Source organism: Sardina pilchardus, chromosome 11 (genome assembly GCF_963854185.1).
Source record: "Sardina pilchardus chromosome 11, fSarPil1.1, whole genome shotgun sequence".
Taxonomy (NCBI): domain Eukaryota; kingdom Metazoa; phylum Chordata; class Actinopteri; order Clupeiformes; family Clupeidae; genus Sardina; species Sardina pilchardus.
In genome coordinates this window covers 85,407-99,615 of record NC_085004.1, presented here as the reverse complement: position 1 = coordinate 99,615, position 14,209 = coordinate 85,407, and the positions used below count along the sequence as shown (strand labels likewise).

Below are 14,209 nucleotides of genomic sequence, written 5' to 3'. Positions count from 1 at the left end.
TTCCTGCAGGGTGTTTCCATAGTGTAGTGGTTATCACGTTCGCCTCACACGCGAAAGGTCCCCAGTTTGAAACTGGGTGGAAACAAATTCTTATTTGGCAGAGTGATGGATTGAGCTGAACAATTCCGCGCGCCTTCAGCTAGGGTTTGTCTTGCCAAAAGTAATCTAGGTGACCGCTTCCTGCAGGGTGTTTCCGTTGTGTTCCATAGCTGAAGAATTCCACTTGTCTTCTGCTAGGGTTTACCTTGGCAAAAATAATCTAGGTGACCACCTCCTTCAGGGTGTTTCCATAGTGTAGTGGTTATCACGTTCGCCTAACACGCGAAAGTTGTGTTCCATAGCTGAAGAATTCCACTTGTCTTCTGCTAGGGTTTACCTTGGCAAAAATAATCTAGGTGACCACCTCCTTCAGGATGTTTCCATAGTGTAGTGGTTATCACGTTCGCCTAACACGCGAAAGGTCCCCAGTTCGAAACTGGGTGGAAACAAATTCTTATTTGACAGGACTTTGGATTGAGCTGAACAATTCCACATGTCTTCTGCTAGGGGTTGTCTTGCCAAAAGTAATCTAGGTGACCACTTGCTGCAGGATGTTTCCATAGTGTAGTGGTTATCACGTTCGCTTTACACGCGAAAGGTCCCCAGTTCGAAACTGGGTGGAAACAATCTCTTTCTTGCATGCATGCTTGTTTCCTTGGAACAAGTACATCTTGGTGCTTCAATTGAAGTAATCTTTCATTGAACTGACTCAGTTGCTATGTCTACCAGAGAATTCAGCACAAGTTTCCATAGTGTAGTGGTTATCACGTTCGCCTCACACGCGAAAGGTCCCCAGTTCGAAACTGGGTGGAAACAAATTCTTATTTGGCAGGATGATGGATTGAGCTGAACAGTTCCGCGTGCCTTCAGCTAGGGTTTGTCTTGCCAAAACTAATCTAGGTGACCACTTCCTGCAGGGTGTTTCCATAGTGTAGTGGTTATCACGTTCGCCTAACACGCGAAAGGTCCCCAGTTCGAAACTGGGTGGAAACAAGTTCTTATTTGGCAGGATGTTGGATTGAGCTGAACAATTTATAGCGCCTTCAGCTAGGGTTTGTCTTGCCAAAAGTAATCTATGTGACCACTTCCTGCAGGGTGTTTCCATAGTGTAGTGGTTATCACGTTCGCCTCACACGCGAAAGGTCCCCAGTTCGAAACTGGGTGGAAACAAATTCTTATTTGGCAGAGTGATGGATTGAGCTGAACAAATCCGCGCGCCTTCAGCTAGGGTTTGTCTTGCCAAAAGTAATCTAGGTGACCGCTTCCTGCAGGGTGTTTCCGTTGTGTTCCATAGCTGAAGAATTCCACTTGTCTTCTGCTAGGGTTTACCTTGGCAAAAATAATCTAGGTGACCACCTCCTTCAGGGTGTTTCCATAGTGTAGTGGTTATCACGTTCGCCTAACACGCGAAAGTTGTGTTCCATAGCTGAAGAATTCCACTTGTCTTCTGCTAGGGTTTACCTTGGCAAAAATAATCTAGGTGACCACCTCCTTCAGGGTGTTTCCATAGTGTAGTGGTTATCACGTTCGCCTAACACGCGAAAGGTCCCCAGTTCGAAACTGGGTGGAAACAAATTCTTATTTGGCAGGACTTTGGATTGAGCTGAAAAATTGCACGTCTTCTGCTAGGGGTTGTCTTGCCAAAAGTAATCTAGGTGACCACTTGCTGCAGGATGTTTCCATAGTGTAGTGGTTATCACGTTCGCTTTACACGCGAAAGGTCCCCAGTTCGAAACTGGGTGGAAACAATCTCTTTCTTGCATGCATGCTTGTTTCCTTGGAACAAGTACATCTTGGTGCTTCAATTGAAGTAATCTTTCATTGAACTGACTCAGTTGCTATGTCTACCAGAGAATTCAGCACAAGTTTCCATAGTGTAGTGGTTATCACGTTCGCCTCACACGCGAAAGGTCCCCAGTTCGAAACTGGGTGGAAGCAAATTCTTATTTGGCAGGATGATGGATTGAGCTGAACAGTTCCGCGTGCCTTCAGCTAGGGTTTGTCTTGCCAAAACTAATCTAGTTGACCACTTCCTGCAGGGTGTTTCCATAGTGTAGTGGTTATCACGTTCGCCTAACACGCGAAAGGTCCCCAGTTCGAAACTGGGTGGAAACAAGTTCTTATTTGGCAGGATGTTGGATTGAGCTGAACAATTTATAGCGCCTTCAGCTAGGGTTTGTCTTGCCAAAAGTAATCTATATGACCACTTCCTGCAGGGTGTTTCCATAGTGTAGTGGTTATCACGTTCGCCTCACACGCGAAAGGTCCCCAGTTTGAAACTGGGTGGAAACAAATTCTTATTTGGCAGAGTGATGGATTGAGCTGAACAATTCCGCGCGCCTTCAGCTAGGGTTTGTCTTGCCAAAAGTAATCTAGGTGACCGCTTCCTGCAGGGTGTTTCCGTTGTGTTCCATAGCTGAAGAATTCCACTTGTCTTCTGCTAGGGTTTACCTTGGCAAAAATAATCTAGGTGACCACCTCCTTCAGGGTGTTTCCATAGTGTAGTGGTTATCACGTTCGCCTAACACGCGAAAGTTGTGTTCCATAGCTGAAGAATTCCACTTGTCTTCTGCTAGGGTTTACCTTGGCAAAAATAATCTAGGTGACCACCTCCTTCAGGATGTTTCCATAGTGTAGTGGTTATCACGTTCGCCTAACACGCGAAAGGTCCCCAGTTCGAAACTGGGTGGAAACAAATTCTTATTTGACAGGACTTTGGATTGAGCTGAACAATTCCACATGTCTTCTGCTAGGGGTTGTCTTGCCAAAAGTAATCTAGGTGACCACTTGCTGCAGGATGTTTCCATAGTGTAGTGGTTATCACGTTCGCTTTACACGCGAAAGGTCCCCAGTTCGAAACTGGGTGGAAACAATCTCTTTCTTGCATGCATGCTTGTTTCCTTGGAACAAGTACATCTTGGTGCTTCAATTGAAGTAATCTTTCATTGAACTGACTCAGTTGCTATGTCTACCAGAGAATTCAGCACAAGTTTCCATAGTGTAGTGGTTATCACGTTCGCCTCACACGCGAAAGGTCCCCAGTTCGAAACTGGGTGGAAACAAATTCTTATTTGGCAGGATGATGGATTGAGCTGAACAGTTCCGCGTGCCTTCAGCTAGGGTTTGTCTTGCCAAAACTAATCTAGGTGACCACTTCCTGCAGGGTGTTTCCATAGTGTAGTGGTTATCACGTTCGCCTAACACGCGAAAGGTCCCCAGTTCGAAACTGGGTGGAAACAAGTTCTTATTTGGCAGGATGTTGGATTGAGCTGAACAATTTATAGCGCCTTCAGCTAGGGTTTGTCTTGCCAAAAGTAATCTATGTGACCACTTCCTGCAGGGTGTTTCCATAGTGTAGTGGTTATCACGTTCGCCTCACACGCGAAAGGTCCCCAGTTCGAAACTGGGTGGAAACAAATTCTTATTTGGCAGAGTGATGGATTGAGCTGAACAATTCCGCGCGCCTTCAGCTAGGGTTTGTCTTGCCAAAAGTAATCTAGGTGACCGCTTCCTGCAGGGTGTTTCCGTTGTGTTCCATAGCTGAAGAATTCCACTTGTCTTCTGCTAGGGTTTACCTTGGCAAAAATAATCTAGGTGACCACCTCCTTCAGGGTGTTTCCATAGTGTAGTGGTTATCACGTTCGCCTAACACGCGAAAGTTGTGTTCCATAGCTGAAGAATTCCACTTGTCTTCTGCTAGGGTTTACCTTGGCAAAAATAATCTAGGTGACCACCTCCTTCAGGGTGTTTCCATAGTGTAGTGGTTATCACGTTCGCCTAACACGCGAAAGGTCCCCAGTTCGAAACTGGGTGGAAACAAATTCTTATTTGGCAGGACTTTGGATTGAGCTGAAAAATTGCACGTCTTCTGCTAGGGGTTGTCTTGCCAAAAGTAATCTAGGTGACCACTTGCTGCAGGATGTTTCCATAGTGTAGTGGTTATCACGTTCGCTTTACACGCGAAATGTCCCCAGTTCGAAACTGGGTGGAAACAATCTCTTTCTTGCATGCATGCTTGTTTCCTTGGAACAAGTACATCTTGGTGCTTCAATTGAAGTAATCTTTCATTGAACTGACTCAGTTGCTATGTCTACCAGAGAATTCAGCACAAGTTTCCATAGTGTAGTGGTTATCACGTTCGCCTCACACGCGAAAGGTCCCCAGTTCGAAACTGGGTGGAAACAAATTCTTATTTGGCAGGATGATGGATTGAGCTGAACAGTTCCGCGTGCCTTCAGCTAGGGTTTGTCTTGCCAAAACTAATCTAGTTGACCACTTCCTGCAGGGTGTTTCCATAGTGTAGTGGTTATCACGTTCGCCTAACACGCGAAAGGTCCCCAGTTCGAAACTGGGTGGAAACAAGTTCTTATTTGGCAGGATGTTGGATTGAGCTGAACAATTTATAGCGCCTTCAGCTAGGGTTTGTCTTGCCAAAAGTAATCTATATGACCACTTCCTGCACGGTGTTTCCATAGTGTAGTGGTTATCAAGTTCGCCTCACACGCGAAAGGTCCCCAGTTCGAAACTGGGTGGAAACAAATTCTTATTTGGCAGAGTGATGGATTGAGCTGAACAATTCCGCGCGCCTTCAGCTAGGGTTTGTCTTGCCAAAAGTAATCTAGGTGACCACTTCCTGCAGGGTGTTTCCATAGTGTAGTGGTTATCACGTTCGCCTAACACGCGAAAGGTCTCCAGTTCGAAACTGGGTGGAAACAAGTTCTTATTTGGCAGGATGTTGGATTGAGCTGAACAATTCCGCGCGCCTTCAGCTAGGGTTTGTCTTGCCAAAAGTAATCTATGTGACCACTTCCTGCAGGGTGTTTCCATAGTGTAGTGGTTATCACGTTCGCCTCACACGCGAAAGGTCCCCAGTTCGAAACTGGGTGGAAACAAATTCTTATTTGGCAGAGTGATGGATTGAGCTGAACAATTCCGCGCGCCTTCAGCTAGGATTTGTCTTGCCAAAAGTAATCTAGGTGACCGCTTCCTGCAGGGTGTTTCCGTTGTGTTCCATAGCTGAAGAATTCCACTTGTCTTCTGCTAGGGTTTACCTTGGCAAAAATAATCTAGGTGACCACCTCCTTCAGGGTGTTTCCATAGTGTAGTGGTTATCATGTTTGCCTAACACGCGAAAGTTGTGTTCCATAGCTGAAGAATTCCACTTGTCTTCTGCTAGGGTTTACCTTGGCAAAAATAATCTAGGTGACCACCTCCTTCAGGGTGTTTCCATAGTGTAGTGGTTATCACGTTCGCCTAACACGCGAAAGGTCCCCAGTTCGAAACTGGGTGGAAACAAATTCTTATTTGGCAGGACTTTGGATTGAGCTGAACAATTCCACGTCTTCTGCTAGGGGTTGTCTTGCCAAAAGTAATCTAGGTGACCACTTGCTGCAGGATGTTTCCATAGTGTAGTGGTTATCACGTTCGCTTTACACGCGAAAGGTCCCCAGTTCGAAACTGGGTGGAAACAATCTCTTTCTTGCATGCATGCTTGTTTCCTTGGAACAAGTACATCTTGCTGCTTCAATTGAAGTAATCTTTCATTGAACTGACTCAGTTGCTATGTCTACCAGAGAATTCAGCACAAGTTTCCATAGTGTAGTGGTTATCACGTTCGCCTCACACGCGAAAGGTCCCCAGTTCGAAACTGGGTGGAAACAAATTCTTATTTGGCAGGATGATGGATTGATCTGAACAGTTCCGCGTGCCTTCAGCTAGGGTTTGTCTTGCCAAAACTAATCTAGGTGACCACTTCCTGAAGGGTGTTTCCATAGTGTAGTGGTTATCACGTTCGCCTAACACGCGAAAGGTCCCCAGTTCGAAACTGGGTGGAAACAATCTCTTTCTTGCATGCATGCTTGTTTCCTTTGAACAAGTACATCTTGGTGCTTCAATTGAAGTAATCTTTCATTGAACTGAGTCAGTTGCTATGTCTACCAGAGAATTCAGCACAAGTTTCCATAGTGTAGTGGTTATCACGTTCGCCTCACACGCGAAAGGTCCCCAGTTCGAAACTGGGTGGAAACAAATTCTTATTTGGCAGGATGATGGATTGATCTGAACAGTTCCGCGTGCCTTCAGCTAGGGTTTGTCTTGCCAAAACTAATCTAGGTGACCACTTCCTGCAGGGTGTTTCCATAGTGTAGTGGTTATCACGTTCGCCTAACACGCGAAAGGTCCCCAGTTCGAAACTGGGTGGAAACAAGTTCTTATTTGGCAGGATGTTGGATTGAGCTGAACAATTTATAGCGCCTTCAGCTAGGGTTTGTCTTGCCAAAAGTAATCTATATGACCACTTCCTGCAGGGTGTTTTACATAGTGTAGTGGATATCACGTTCGCCTCACACGCGAAAGGTCCCCAGTTCGAAACTGGGTGGAAACAAATTCTTATTTGGCAGAGTGATGGATTGAGCTGAACAATTCCGCGCGCCTTCAGCTAGGGTTTGTCTTGCCAAAAGTAATCTAGGTGACCGCTTCCTGCAGGGTGTTTCCGTTGTGTTCCATAGCTGAAGAATTCCACTTGTCTTCTGCTAGGGTTTACCTTGGCAAAAATAATCTAGGTGACCACCTCCTTCAGGGTGTTTCCATAGTGTAGTGGTTATCACGTTCGCCTAACACGCGAAAGGTCCCCAGTTCGAAACTGGGTGGAAACAAATTCTTATTTGGCAGGACTTTGGATTGAGCTGAAAAATTGCACATGTCTTCTGCTAGGGGTTGTCTTGCCAAAAGTAATCTAGGTGACCACTTGCTGCAGGATGTTTCCATAGTGTAGTGGTTATCACGTTCGCTTTACACGCGAAAGGTCCCCAGTTCGAAACTGGGTGGAAACAATCTCTTTCTTGCATGCATGCTTGTTTCCTTGGAACAAGTACATCTTGGTGCTTCAATTGAAGTAATCTTTCATTGAACTGACTCAGTTGCTATGTCTACCAGAGAATTCAGCACAAGTTTCCATAGTGTAGTGGTTATCACGTTCGCCTCACACGCGAAAGGTCCCCAGTTCGAAACTGGGTGGAAACAAATTCTTATTTGGCAGGATGATGGATTGAGCTGAACAGTTCCGCGTGCCTTCAGCTAGGGTTTGTCTTGCCAAAACTAATCTAGGTGACCACTTCCTGAAGGGTGTTTCCATAGTGTAGTGGTTATCACGTTCGCCTAACACGCGAAAGGTCCCCAGTTCGAAACTGGGTGGAAACAATCTCTTTCTTGCATGCATGCTTGTTTCCTTTGAACAAGTACATCTTGGTGCTTCAATTGAAGTAATCTTTCATTGAACTGAGTCAGTTGCTATGTCTACCAGAGAATTCAGCACAAGTTTCCATAGTGTAGTGGTTATCACGTTCGCCTCACACACGAAAGGTCCCCAGTTCGAAACTGGGTGGAAACAAATTCTTATTTGGCAGGATGATGGATTGATCTGAACAGTTCCGCGTGCCTTCAGCTAGGGTTTGTCTTGCCAAAACTAATCTAGGTGACCACTTCCTGCAGGGTGTTTCCATAGTGTAGTGGTTATCACGTTCGCCTAACACGCGAAAGGTCCCCAGTTCGAAACTGGGTGGAAACAAGTTCTTATTTGGCAGGATGTTGGATTGAGCTGAACAATTTATAGCGCCTTCAGCTAGGGTTTGTCTTGCCAAAAGTAATCTATATGACCACTTCCTGCAGGGTGTTTTACATAGTGTAGTGGATATCACGTTCGCCTCACACGCGAAAGGTCCCCAGTTCGAAACTGGGTGGAAACAAATTCTTATTTGGCAGAGTGATGGATTGAGCTGAACAATTCCGCGCGCCTTCAGCTAGGGTTTGTCTTGCCAAAAGTAATCTAGGTGACCGCTTCCTGCAGGGTGTTTCCATTGTGTTCCATAGCTGAAGAATTCCACTTGTCTTCTGCTAGGGTTTACCTTGGCAAAAATAATCTAGGTGACCACCTCCTTCAGGGTGTTTCCATAGTGTAGTGGTTATCACGTTCGCCTAACACGCGAAAGGTCCCCAGTTCGAAACTGGGTGGAAACAAATTCTTATTTGGCAGGACTTTGGATTGAGCTGAAAAATTGCACATGTCTTCTGCTAGGGGTTGTCTTGCCAAAAGTAATCTAGGTGACCACTTGCTGCAGGATGTTTCCATAGTGTAGTGGTTATCACGTTCGCTTTACACGCGAAAGGTCCCCAGTTCGAAACTGGGTGGAAACAATCTCTTTCTTGCATGCATGCTTGTTTCCTTGGAACAAGTACATCTTGCTGCTTCAATTGAAGTAATCTTTCATTGAACTGACTCAGTTGCTATGTCTACCAGAGAATTCAGCACAAGTTTCCATAGTGTAGTGGTTATCACGTTCGCCTCACACGCGAAAGGTCCCCAGTTTGAAACTGGGTGGAAACAAATTCTTATTTGGCAGGATGATGGATTGAGCTGAACAGTTCCGCGTGCCTTCAGCTAGGGTTTGTCTTGCCAAAACTAATCTAGGTGACCACTTCCTGAAGGGTGTTTCCATAGTGTAGTGGTTATCACGTTCGCCTAACACGCGAAAGGTCCCCAGTTCGAAACTGGGTGGAAACAAGTTCTTATTTGGCAGGATGTTGGATTGAGCTGAACAATTTATAGCGCCTTCAGCTAGGGTTTGTCTTGCCAAAAGTAATCTATATGACCACTTCCTGCAGGGTGTTTTACATAGTGTAGTGGATATCACGTTCGCCTCACACGCGAAAGGTCCCCAGTTCGAAACTGGGTGGAAACAAATTCTTATTTGGCAGAGTGATGGATTGAGCTGAACAATTCCGCGCGCCTTCAGCTAGGGTTTGTCTTGCCAAAAGTAATCTAGGTGACCGCTTCCTGCAGGGTGTTTCCATTGTGTTCCATAGCTGAAGAATTCCACTTGTCTTCTGCTAGGGTTTACCTTGGCAAAAATAATCTAGGTGACCACCTCCTTCAGGGTGTTTCCATAGTGTAGTGGTTATCACGTTCGCCTAACACGCGAAAGGTCCCCAGTTCGAAACTGGGTGGAAACAAATTCTTATTTGGCAGGACTTTGGATTGAGCTGAAAAATTGCACATGTCTTCTGCTAGGGGTTGTCTTGCCAAAAGTAATCTAGGTGACCACTTGCTGCAGGATGTTTCCATAGTGTAGTGGTTATCACGTTCGCTTTACACGCGAAAGGTCCCCAGTTCGAAACTGGGTGGAAACAATCTCTTTCTTGCATGCATGCTTGTTTCCTTGGAACAAGTACATCTTGCTGCTTCAATTGAAGTAATCTTTCATTGAACTGACTCAGTTGCTATGTCTACCAGAGAATTCAGCACAAGTTTCCATAGTGTAGTGGTTATCACGTTCGCCTCACACGCGAAAGGTCCCCAGTTTGAAACTGGGTGGAAACAAATTCTTATTTGGCAGGATGATGGATTGAGCTGAACAGTTCCGCGTGCCTTCAGCTAGGGTTTGTCTTGCCAAAACTAATCTAGTTGACCACTTCCTGCAGGGTGTTTCCATAGTGTAGTGGTTATCACGTTCGCCTAACACGCGAAAGGTCCCCAGTTCAAAACTGGGTGGAAACAAGTTCTTATTTGGCAGGATGTTGGATTGAGCTGAACAATTTATAGCGCCTTCAGCTAGGGTTTGTCTTGCCAAAAGTAATCTATATGACCACTTCCTGCAGGGTGTTTTACATAGTGTAGTGGATATCACGTTCGCCTCACACGAGAAAGGTCCCCAGTTCGAAACTGGGTGGAAACAAATTCTTATTTGGCAGAGTGATGGATTGAGCTAAACAATTCCGCGCGCCTTCAGCTAGGGTTTGTCTTGCCAAAAGTAATCTAGGTGACCGCTTCCTGCAGGGTGTTTCCATTGTGTTCCATAGCTGAAGAATTCCACTTGTCTTCTGCTAGGGTTTACCTTGGCAAAAATAATCTAGGTGACCACCTCCTTCAGGGTGTTTCCATAGTGTAGTGGTTATCACGTTCGCCTAACACGCGAAAGGTCCCCAGTTCGAAACTGGGTGGAAACAAATTCTTATTTGGCAGGACTTTGGATTGAGCTGAAAAATTGCACATGTCTTCTGCTAGGGGTTGTCTTGCCAAAAGTAATCTAGGTGACCACTTGCTGCAGGATGTTTCCATAGTGTAGTGGTTATCACGTTCGCTTTACACGCGAAAGGTCCCCAGTTCGAAACTGGGTGGAAACAATCTCTTTCTTGCATGCATGCTTGTTTCCTTGGAACAAGTACATCTTGGTGCTTCAATTGAAGTAATCTTTCATTGAACTGACTCAGTTGCTATGTCTACCAGAGAATTCAGCACAAGTTTCCATAGTGTAGTGGTTATCACGTTCGCCTCACACGCGAAAGGTCCCCAGTTCGAAACTGGGTGGAAACAAATTCTTATTTGGCAGGATGATGGATTGATCTGAACAGTTCCGCGTGCCTTCAGCTAGGGTTTGTCTTGCCAAAACTAATCTAGGTGACCACTTCCTGCAGGGTGTTTCCATAGTGTAGTGGTTATCACGTTCGCCTAACACGCGAAAGGTCCCCAGTTCGAAACTGGGTGGAAACAAGTTCTTATTTGGCAGGATGTTGGATTGAGCTGAACAATTTATAGCGCCTTCAGCTAGGGTTTGTCTTGCCAAAAGTAATCTATATGACCACTTCCTGCAGGGTGTTTTACATAGTGTAGTGGATATCACGTTCGCCTCACACGCGAAAGGTCCCCAGTTCGAAACTGGGTGGAAACAAATTCTTATTTGGCAGAGTGATGGATTGAGCTGAACAATTCCGCGCGCCTTCAGCTAGGGTTTGTCTTGCCAAAAGTAATCTAGGTGACCGCTTCCTGCAGGGTGTTTCCATTGTGTTCCATAGCTGAAGAATTCCACTTGTCTTCTGCTAGGGTTTACCTTGGCAAAAATAATCTAGGTGACCACCTCCTTCAGGGTGTTTCCATAGTGTAGTGGTTATCACGTTCGCCTAACACGCGAAAGGTCCCCAGTTCGAAACTGGGTGGAAACAAATTCTTATTTGACAGGACTTTGGATTGAGCTGAACAATTCATATGTCTTCTGCTAGGGGTTGTCTTGCCAAAAGTAATCTAGGTGACCACTTGCTGCAGGATGTTTCCATAGTGTAGTGGTTATCACGTTCGCTTTACACGCGAAAGGTCCCCAGTTCGAAACTGGGTGGAAACAATCTCTTTCTTGCATGCATGCTTGTTTCCTTGGAACAAGTACATCTTGGTGCTTCAATTGAAGTAATCTTTCATTGAACTGACTCAGTTGCTATGTCTACCAGAGAATTCAGCACAAGTTTCCATAGTGTAGTGGTTATCACGTTCGCCTCACACGCGAAAGGTCCCCAGTTCGAAACTGGGTGGAAACAAATTCTTATTTGGCAGGATCATGGATTGAGCTGAACAGTTCCGCGTGCCTTCAGCTAGGGTTTGTCTTGCCAAAACTAATCTAGGTGACCACTTCCTGCAGGGTGTTTCCATAGTGTAGTGGTTATCACGTTCGCCTAACACGCGAAAGGTCCCCAGTTCGAAACTGGGTGGAAACAAGTTCTTATTTGGCAGGATGTTGGATTGAGCTGAACAATTTATAGCGCCTTCAGCTAGGGTTTGTCTTGCCAAAAGTAATCTATATGACCACTTCCTGCAGGGTGTTTTACATAGTGTAGTGGATATCACGTTCGCCTCACACGCGAAAGGTCCCCAGTTCGAAACTGGGTGGAAACAAATTCTTATTTGGCAGAGTGATGGATTGAGCTGAACAATTCCGCGCGCCTTCAGCTAGGGTTTGTCTTGCCAAAAGTAATCTAGGTGACCGCTTCCTGCAGGGTGTTTCCATTGTGTTCCATAGCTGAAGAATTCCACTTGTCTTCTGCTAGGGTTTACCTTGGCAAAAATAATCTAGGTGACCACCTCCTTCAGGGTGTTTCCATAGTGTAGTGGTTATCACGTTCGCCTAACACGCGAAAGGTCCCCAGTTCGAAACTGGGTGGAAACAAATTCTTATTTGGCAGGACTTTGGATTGAGCTGAAAAATTGCACATGTCTTCTGCTAGGGGTTGTCTTGCCAAAAGTAATCTAGGTGACCACTTGCTGCAGGATGTTTCCATAGTGTAGTGGTTATCACGTTCGCTTTACACGCGAAAGGTCCCCAGTTCGAAACTGGGTGGAAACAATCTCTTTCTTGCATGCATGCTTGTTTCCTTGGAACAAGTACATCTTGCTGCTTCAATTGAAGTAATCTTTCATTGAACTGACTCAGTTGCTATGTCTACCAGAGAATTCAGCACAAGTTTCCATAGTGTAGTGGTTATCACGTTCGCCTCACACGCGAAAGGTCCCCAGTTTGAAACTGGGTGGAAACAAATTCTTATTTGGCAGGATGATGGATTGAGCTGAACAGTTCCGCGTGCCTTCAGCTAGGGTTTGTCTTGCCAAAACTAATCTAGTTGACCACTTCCTGCAGGGTGTTTCCATAGTGTAGTGGTTATCACGTTCGCCTAACACGCGAAAGGTCCCCAGTTCAAAACTGGGTGGAAACAAGTTCTTATTTGGCAGGATGTTGGATTGAGCTGAACAATTTATAGCGCCTTCAGCTAGGGTTTGTCTTGCCAAAAGTAATCTATATGACCACTTCCTGCAGGGTGTTTTACATAGTGTAGTGGATATCACGTTCGCCTCACACGAGAAAGGTCCCCAGTTCGAAACTGGGTGGAAACAAATTCTTATTTGGCAGAGTGATGGATTGAGCTAAACAATTCCGCGCGCCTTCAGCTAGGGTTTGTCTTGCCAAAAGTAATCTAGGTGACCGCTTCCTGCAGGGTGTTTCCATTGTGTTCCATAGCTGAAGAATTCCACTTGTCTTCTGCTAGGGTTTACCTTGGCAAAAATAATCTAGGTGACCACCTCCTTCAGGGTGTTTCCATAGTGTAGTGGTTATCACGTTCGCCTAACACGCGAAAGGTCCCCAGTTCGAAACTGGGTGGAAACAAATTCTTATTTGGCAGGACTTTGGATTGAGCTGAAAAATTGCACATGTCTTCTGCTAGGGGTTGTCTTGCCAAAAGTAATCTAGGTGACCACTTGCTGCAGGATGTTTCCATAGTGTAGTGGTTATCACGTTCGCTTTACACGCGAAAGGTCCCCAGTTCGAAACTGGGTGGAAACAATCTCTTTCTTGCATGCATGCTTGTTTCCTTGGAACAAGTACATCTTGGTGCTTCAATTGAAGTAATCTTTCATTGAACTGACTCAGTTGCTATGTCTACCAGAGAATTCAGCACAAGTTTCCATAGTGTAGTGGTTATCACGTTCGCCTCACACGCGAAAGGTCCCCAGTTCGAAACTGGGTGGAAACAAATTCTTATTTGGCAGGATGATGGATTGATCTGAACAGTTCCGCGTGCCTTCAGCTAGGGTTTGTCTTGCCAAAACTAATCTAGGTGACCACTTCCTGCAGGGTGTTTCCATAGTGTAGTGGTTATCACGTTCGCCTAACACGCGAAAGGTCCCCAGTTCGAAACTGGGTGGAAACAAGTTCTTATTTGGCAGGATGTTGGATTGAGCTGAACAATTTATAGCGCCTTCAGCTAGGGTTTGTCTTGCCAAAAGTAATCTATATGACCACTTCCTGCAGGGTGTTTTACATAGTGTAGTGGATATCACGTTCGCCTCACACGCGAAAGGTCCCCAGTTCGAAACTGGGTGGAAACAAATTCTTATTTGGCAGAGTGATGGATTGAGCTGAACAATTCCGCGCGCCTTCAGCTAGGGTTTGTCTTGCCAAAAGTAATCTAGGTGACCGCTTCCTGCAGGGTGTTTCCATTGTGTTCCATAGCTGAAGAATTCCACTTGTCTTCTGCTAGGGTTTACCTTGGCAAAAATAATCTAGGTGACCACCTCCTTCAGGGTGTTTCCATAGTGTAGTGGTTATCACGTTCGCCTAACACGCGAAAGGTCCCCAGTTCGAAACTGGGTGGAAACAAATTCTTATTTGACAGGACTTTGGATTGAGCTGAACAATTCATATGTCTTCTGCTAGGGGTTGTCTTGCCAAAAGTAATCTAGGTGACCACTTGCTGCAGGATGTTTCCATAGTGTAGTGGTTATCACGTTCGCTTTACACGCGAAAGGTCCCCAGTTCGAAACTGGGTGGAAACAATCTCTTTCTTGCATGCATGCTTG

The 14,209-nt window shown here is 45.5% G+C and overlaps 67 non-coding genes across 67 annotated transcripts; all 67 read left to right on the top strand.

Annotated features, from left to right (window-relative positions):
• The first annotated feature begins 12 nt into the window (after positions 1–12).
• Positions 13–85, top strand: trnav-cac (transfer RNA valine (anticodon CAC)). The gene has a single exon. It is a non-coding gene; the product is annotated as a tRNA-Val (tRNA).
• A 330-nt stretch (positions 86–415) lies between these two features.
• trnav-aac (transfer RNA valine (anticodon AAC)) lies at positions 416–488 on the top strand. Its single transcript has one exon. It is a non-coding gene; the product is annotated as a tRNA-Val (tRNA).
• A 104-nt stretch (positions 489–592) lies between these two features.
• Positions 593–665, top strand: trnav-uac (transfer RNA valine (anticodon UAC)). The gene has a single exon. It is a non-coding gene; the product is annotated as a tRNA-Val (tRNA).
• A 117-nt stretch (positions 666–782) lies between these two features.
• Positions 783–855, top strand: trnav-cac (transfer RNA valine (anticodon CAC)). Its single transcript has one exon. It is a non-coding gene; the product is annotated as a tRNA-Val (tRNA).
• A 104-nt stretch (positions 856–959) lies between these two features.
• On the top strand, positions 960–1,032 carry trnav-aac (transfer RNA valine (anticodon AAC)). The gene has a single exon. It is a non-coding gene; the product is annotated as a tRNA-Val (tRNA).
• A 104-nt stretch (positions 1,033–1,136) lies between these two features.
• On the top strand, positions 1,137–1,209 carry trnav-cac (transfer RNA valine (anticodon CAC)). Its single transcript has one exon. It is a non-coding gene; the product is annotated as a tRNA-Val (tRNA).
• A 330-nt stretch (positions 1,210–1,539) lies between these two features.
• Positions 1,540–1,612, top strand: trnav-aac (transfer RNA valine (anticodon AAC)). Its single transcript has one exon. It is a non-coding gene; the product is annotated as a tRNA-Val (tRNA).
• Positions 1,613–1,714: 102 nt separating this feature from the next.
• On the top strand, positions 1,715–1,787 carry trnav-uac (transfer RNA valine (anticodon UAC)). Its single transcript has one exon. It is a non-coding gene; the product is annotated as a tRNA-Val (tRNA).
• Positions 1,788–1,904: 117 nt separating this feature from the next.
• On the top strand, positions 1,905–1,977 carry trnav-cac (transfer RNA valine (anticodon CAC)). Its single transcript has one exon. It is a non-coding gene; the product is annotated as a tRNA-Val (tRNA).
• Positions 1,978–2,081: 104 nt separating this feature from the next.
• On the top strand, positions 2,082–2,154 carry trnav-aac (transfer RNA valine (anticodon AAC)). The gene has a single exon. It is a non-coding gene; the product is annotated as a tRNA-Val (tRNA).
• Positions 2,155–2,258: 104 nt separating this feature from the next.
• Positions 2,259–2,331, top strand: trnav-cac (transfer RNA valine (anticodon CAC)). Its single transcript has one exon. It is a non-coding gene; the product is annotated as a tRNA-Val (tRNA).
• A 330-nt stretch (positions 2,332–2,661) lies between these two features.
• trnav-aac (transfer RNA valine (anticodon AAC)) lies at positions 2,662–2,734 on the top strand. Its single transcript has one exon. It is a non-coding gene; the product is annotated as a tRNA-Val (tRNA).
• A 104-nt stretch (positions 2,735–2,838) lies between these two features.
• On the top strand, positions 2,839–2,911 carry trnav-uac (transfer RNA valine (anticodon UAC)). The gene has a single exon. It is a non-coding gene; the product is annotated as a tRNA-Val (tRNA).
• A 117-nt stretch (positions 2,912–3,028) lies between these two features.
• trnav-cac (transfer RNA valine (anticodon CAC)) lies at positions 3,029–3,101 on the top strand. The gene has a single exon. It is a non-coding gene; the product is annotated as a tRNA-Val (tRNA).
• Positions 3,102–3,205: 104 nt separating this feature from the next.
• trnav-aac (transfer RNA valine (anticodon AAC)) lies at positions 3,206–3,278 on the top strand. Its single transcript has one exon. It is a non-coding gene; the product is annotated as a tRNA-Val (tRNA).
• Positions 3,279–3,382: 104 nt separating this feature from the next.
• trnav-cac (transfer RNA valine (anticodon CAC)) lies at positions 3,383–3,455 on the top strand. Its single transcript has one exon. It is a non-coding gene; the product is annotated as a tRNA-Val (tRNA).
• A 330-nt stretch (positions 3,456–3,785) lies between these two features.
• Positions 3,786–3,858, top strand: trnav-aac (transfer RNA valine (anticodon AAC)). Its single transcript has one exon. It is a non-coding gene; the product is annotated as a tRNA-Val (tRNA).
• A 102-nt stretch (positions 3,859–3,960) lies between these two features.
• On the top strand, positions 3,961–4,033 carry trnav-uac (transfer RNA valine (anticodon UAC)). Its single transcript has one exon. It is a non-coding gene; the product is annotated as a tRNA-Val (tRNA).
• Positions 4,034–4,150: 117 nt separating this feature from the next.
• trnav-cac (transfer RNA valine (anticodon CAC)) lies at positions 4,151–4,223 on the top strand. The gene has a single exon. It is a non-coding gene; the product is annotated as a tRNA-Val (tRNA).
• Positions 4,224–4,327: 104 nt separating this feature from the next.
• On the top strand, positions 4,328–4,400 carry trnav-aac (transfer RNA valine (anticodon AAC)). The gene has a single exon. It is a non-coding gene; the product is annotated as a tRNA-Val (tRNA).
• A 104-nt stretch (positions 4,401–4,504) lies between these two features.
• trnav-cac (transfer RNA valine (anticodon CAC)) lies at positions 4,505–4,577 on the top strand. Its single transcript has one exon. It is a non-coding gene; the product is annotated as a tRNA-Val (tRNA).
• Positions 4,578–4,681: 104 nt separating this feature from the next.
• Positions 4,682–4,754, top strand: trnav-aac (transfer RNA valine (anticodon AAC)). The gene has a single exon. It is a non-coding gene; the product is annotated as a tRNA-Val (tRNA).
• A 104-nt stretch (positions 4,755–4,858) lies between these two features.
• Positions 4,859–4,931, top strand: trnav-cac (transfer RNA valine (anticodon CAC)). The gene has a single exon. It is a non-coding gene; the product is annotated as a tRNA-Val (tRNA).
• A 330-nt stretch (positions 4,932–5,261) lies between these two features.
• trnav-aac (transfer RNA valine (anticodon AAC)) lies at positions 5,262–5,334 on the top strand. Its single transcript has one exon. It is a non-coding gene; the product is annotated as a tRNA-Val (tRNA).
• A 102-nt stretch (positions 5,335–5,436) lies between these two features.
• Positions 5,437–5,509, top strand: trnav-uac (transfer RNA valine (anticodon UAC)). The gene has a single exon. It is a non-coding gene; the product is annotated as a tRNA-Val (tRNA).
• A 117-nt stretch (positions 5,510–5,626) lies between these two features.
• Positions 5,627–5,699, top strand: trnav-cac (transfer RNA valine (anticodon CAC)). Its single transcript has one exon. It is a non-coding gene; the product is annotated as a tRNA-Val (tRNA).
• Positions 5,700–5,803: 104 nt separating this feature from the next.
• Positions 5,804–5,876, top strand: trnav-aac (transfer RNA valine (anticodon AAC)). The gene has a single exon. It is a non-coding gene; the product is annotated as a tRNA-Val (tRNA).
• A 117-nt stretch (positions 5,877–5,993) lies between these two features.
• trnav-cac (transfer RNA valine (anticodon CAC)) lies at positions 5,994–6,066 on the top strand. Its single transcript has one exon. It is a non-coding gene; the product is annotated as a tRNA-Val (tRNA).
• A 104-nt stretch (positions 6,067–6,170) lies between these two features.
• Positions 6,171–6,243, top strand: trnav-aac (transfer RNA valine (anticodon AAC)). Its single transcript has one exon. It is a non-coding gene; the product is annotated as a tRNA-Val (tRNA).
• A 104-nt stretch (positions 6,244–6,347) lies between these two features.
• Positions 6,348–6,421, top strand: trnav-cac (transfer RNA valine (anticodon CAC)). The gene has a single exon. It is a non-coding gene; the product is annotated as a tRNA-Val (tRNA).
• Positions 6,422–6,619: 198 nt separating this feature from the next.
• On the top strand, positions 6,620–6,692 carry trnav-aac (transfer RNA valine (anticodon AAC)). The gene has a single exon. It is a non-coding gene; the product is annotated as a tRNA-Val (tRNA).
• Positions 6,693–6,796: 104 nt separating this feature from the next.
• Positions 6,797–6,869, top strand: trnav-uac (transfer RNA valine (anticodon UAC)). Its single transcript has one exon. It is a non-coding gene; the product is annotated as a tRNA-Val (tRNA).
• A 117-nt stretch (positions 6,870–6,986) lies between these two features.
• trnav-cac (transfer RNA valine (anticodon CAC)) lies at positions 6,987–7,059 on the top strand. Its single transcript has one exon. It is a non-coding gene; the product is annotated as a tRNA-Val (tRNA).
• A 104-nt stretch (positions 7,060–7,163) lies between these two features.
• trnav-aac (transfer RNA valine (anticodon AAC)) lies at positions 7,164–7,236 on the top strand. Its single transcript has one exon. It is a non-coding gene; the product is annotated as a tRNA-Val (tRNA).
• Positions 7,237–7,353: 117 nt separating this feature from the next.
• On the top strand, positions 7,354–7,426 carry trnav-cac (transfer RNA valine (anticodon CAC)). The gene has a single exon. It is a non-coding gene; the product is annotated as a tRNA-Val (tRNA).
• Positions 7,427–7,530: 104 nt separating this feature from the next.
• Positions 7,531–7,603, top strand: trnav-aac (transfer RNA valine (anticodon AAC)). Its single transcript has one exon. It is a non-coding gene; the product is annotated as a tRNA-Val (tRNA).
• Positions 7,604–7,707: 104 nt separating this feature from the next.
• Positions 7,708–7,781, top strand: trnav-cac (transfer RNA valine (anticodon CAC)). Its single transcript has one exon. It is a non-coding gene; the product is annotated as a tRNA-Val (tRNA).
• A 198-nt stretch (positions 7,782–7,979) lies between these two features.
• On the top strand, positions 7,980–8,052 carry trnav-aac (transfer RNA valine (anticodon AAC)). Its single transcript has one exon. It is a non-coding gene; the product is annotated as a tRNA-Val (tRNA).
• Positions 8,053–8,156: 104 nt separating this feature from the next.
• On the top strand, positions 8,157–8,229 carry trnav-uac (transfer RNA valine (anticodon UAC)). Its single transcript has one exon. It is a non-coding gene; the product is annotated as a tRNA-Val (tRNA).
• A 117-nt stretch (positions 8,230–8,346) lies between these two features.
• trnav-cac (transfer RNA valine (anticodon CAC)) lies at positions 8,347–8,419 on the top strand. The gene has a single exon. It is a non-coding gene; the product is annotated as a tRNA-Val (tRNA).
• Positions 8,420–8,523: 104 nt separating this feature from the next.
• Positions 8,524–8,596, top strand: trnav-aac (transfer RNA valine (anticodon AAC)). The gene has a single exon. It is a non-coding gene; the product is annotated as a tRNA-Val (tRNA).
• Positions 8,597–8,700: 104 nt separating this feature from the next.
• Positions 8,701–8,774, top strand: trnav-cac (transfer RNA valine (anticodon CAC)). The gene has a single exon. It is a non-coding gene; the product is annotated as a tRNA-Val (tRNA).
• Positions 8,775–8,972: 198 nt separating this feature from the next.
• trnav-aac (transfer RNA valine (anticodon AAC)) lies at positions 8,973–9,045 on the top strand. The gene has a single exon. It is a non-coding gene; the product is annotated as a tRNA-Val (tRNA).
• Positions 9,046–9,149: 104 nt separating this feature from the next.
• On the top strand, positions 9,150–9,222 carry trnav-uac (transfer RNA valine (anticodon UAC)). The gene has a single exon. It is a non-coding gene; the product is annotated as a tRNA-Val (tRNA).
• Positions 9,223–9,339: 117 nt separating this feature from the next.
• On the top strand, positions 9,340–9,412 carry trnav-cac (transfer RNA valine (anticodon CAC)). Its single transcript has one exon. It is a non-coding gene; the product is annotated as a tRNA-Val (tRNA).
• A 104-nt stretch (positions 9,413–9,516) lies between these two features.
• On the top strand, positions 9,517–9,589 carry trnav-aac (transfer RNA valine (anticodon AAC)). Its single transcript has one exon. It is a non-coding gene; the product is annotated as a tRNA-Val (tRNA).
• Positions 9,590–9,965: 376 nt separating this feature from the next.
• trnav-aac (transfer RNA valine (anticodon AAC)) lies at positions 9,966–10,038 on the top strand. The gene has a single exon. It is a non-coding gene; the product is annotated as a tRNA-Val (tRNA).
• Positions 10,039–10,142: 104 nt separating this feature from the next.
• On the top strand, positions 10,143–10,215 carry trnav-uac (transfer RNA valine (anticodon UAC)). The gene has a single exon. It is a non-coding gene; the product is annotated as a tRNA-Val (tRNA).
• Positions 10,216–10,332: 117 nt separating this feature from the next.
• trnav-cac (transfer RNA valine (anticodon CAC)) lies at positions 10,333–10,405 on the top strand. The gene has a single exon. It is a non-coding gene; the product is annotated as a tRNA-Val (tRNA).
• A 104-nt stretch (positions 10,406–10,509) lies between these two features.
• On the top strand, positions 10,510–10,582 carry trnav-aac (transfer RNA valine (anticodon AAC)). The gene has a single exon. It is a non-coding gene; the product is annotated as a tRNA-Val (tRNA).
• Positions 10,583–10,686: 104 nt separating this feature from the next.
• Positions 10,687–10,760, top strand: trnav-cac (transfer RNA valine (anticodon CAC)). The gene has a single exon. It is a non-coding gene; the product is annotated as a tRNA-Val (tRNA).
• Positions 10,761–10,958: 198 nt separating this feature from the next.
• Positions 10,959–11,031, top strand: trnav-aac (transfer RNA valine (anticodon AAC)). Its single transcript has one exon. It is a non-coding gene; the product is annotated as a tRNA-Val (tRNA).
• A 103-nt stretch (positions 11,032–11,134) lies between these two features.
• On the top strand, positions 11,135–11,207 carry trnav-uac (transfer RNA valine (anticodon UAC)). The gene has a single exon. It is a non-coding gene; the product is annotated as a tRNA-Val (tRNA).
• Positions 11,208–11,324: 117 nt separating this feature from the next.
• Positions 11,325–11,397, top strand: trnav-cac (transfer RNA valine (anticodon CAC)). The gene has a single exon. It is a non-coding gene; the product is annotated as a tRNA-Val (tRNA).
• Positions 11,398–11,501: 104 nt separating this feature from the next.
• trnav-aac (transfer RNA valine (anticodon AAC)) lies at positions 11,502–11,574 on the top strand. Its single transcript has one exon. It is a non-coding gene; the product is annotated as a tRNA-Val (tRNA).
• A 104-nt stretch (positions 11,575–11,678) lies between these two features.
• trnav-cac (transfer RNA valine (anticodon CAC)) lies at positions 11,679–11,752 on the top strand. Its single transcript has one exon. It is a non-coding gene; the product is annotated as a tRNA-Val (tRNA).
• A 198-nt stretch (positions 11,753–11,950) lies between these two features.
• Positions 11,951–12,023, top strand: trnav-aac (transfer RNA valine (anticodon AAC)). The gene has a single exon. It is a non-coding gene; the product is annotated as a tRNA-Val (tRNA).
• Positions 12,024–12,127: 104 nt separating this feature from the next.
• On the top strand, positions 12,128–12,200 carry trnav-uac (transfer RNA valine (anticodon UAC)). Its single transcript has one exon. It is a non-coding gene; the product is annotated as a tRNA-Val (tRNA).
• Positions 12,201–12,317: 117 nt separating this feature from the next.
• trnav-cac (transfer RNA valine (anticodon CAC)) lies at positions 12,318–12,390 on the top strand. Its single transcript has one exon. It is a non-coding gene; the product is annotated as a tRNA-Val (tRNA).
• A 104-nt stretch (positions 12,391–12,494) lies between these two features.
• Positions 12,495–12,567, top strand: trnav-aac (transfer RNA valine (anticodon AAC)). Its single transcript has one exon. It is a non-coding gene; the product is annotated as a tRNA-Val (tRNA).
• A 376-nt stretch (positions 12,568–12,943) lies between these two features.
• trnav-aac (transfer RNA valine (anticodon AAC)) lies at positions 12,944–13,016 on the top strand. The gene has a single exon. It is a non-coding gene; the product is annotated as a tRNA-Val (tRNA).
• Positions 13,017–13,120: 104 nt separating this feature from the next.
• trnav-uac (transfer RNA valine (anticodon UAC)) lies at positions 13,121–13,193 on the top strand. Its single transcript has one exon. It is a non-coding gene; the product is annotated as a tRNA-Val (tRNA).
• A 117-nt stretch (positions 13,194–13,310) lies between these two features.
• On the top strand, positions 13,311–13,383 carry trnav-cac (transfer RNA valine (anticodon CAC)). Its single transcript has one exon. It is a non-coding gene; the product is annotated as a tRNA-Val (tRNA).
• A 104-nt stretch (positions 13,384–13,487) lies between these two features.
• On the top strand, positions 13,488–13,560 carry trnav-aac (transfer RNA valine (anticodon AAC)). The gene has a single exon. It is a non-coding gene; the product is annotated as a tRNA-Val (tRNA).
• A 104-nt stretch (positions 13,561–13,664) lies between these two features.
• Positions 13,665–13,738, top strand: trnav-cac (transfer RNA valine (anticodon CAC)). Its single transcript has one exon. It is a non-coding gene; the product is annotated as a tRNA-Val (tRNA).
• A 198-nt stretch (positions 13,739–13,936) lies between these two features.
• Positions 13,937–14,009, top strand: trnav-aac (transfer RNA valine (anticodon AAC)). The gene has a single exon. It is a non-coding gene; the product is annotated as a tRNA-Val (tRNA).
• A 103-nt stretch (positions 14,010–14,112) lies between these two features.
• trnav-uac (transfer RNA valine (anticodon UAC)) lies at positions 14,113–14,185 on the top strand. Its single transcript has one exon. It is a non-coding gene; the product is annotated as a tRNA-Val (tRNA).
• Positions 14,186–14,209: the final 24 nt, after the last annotated feature.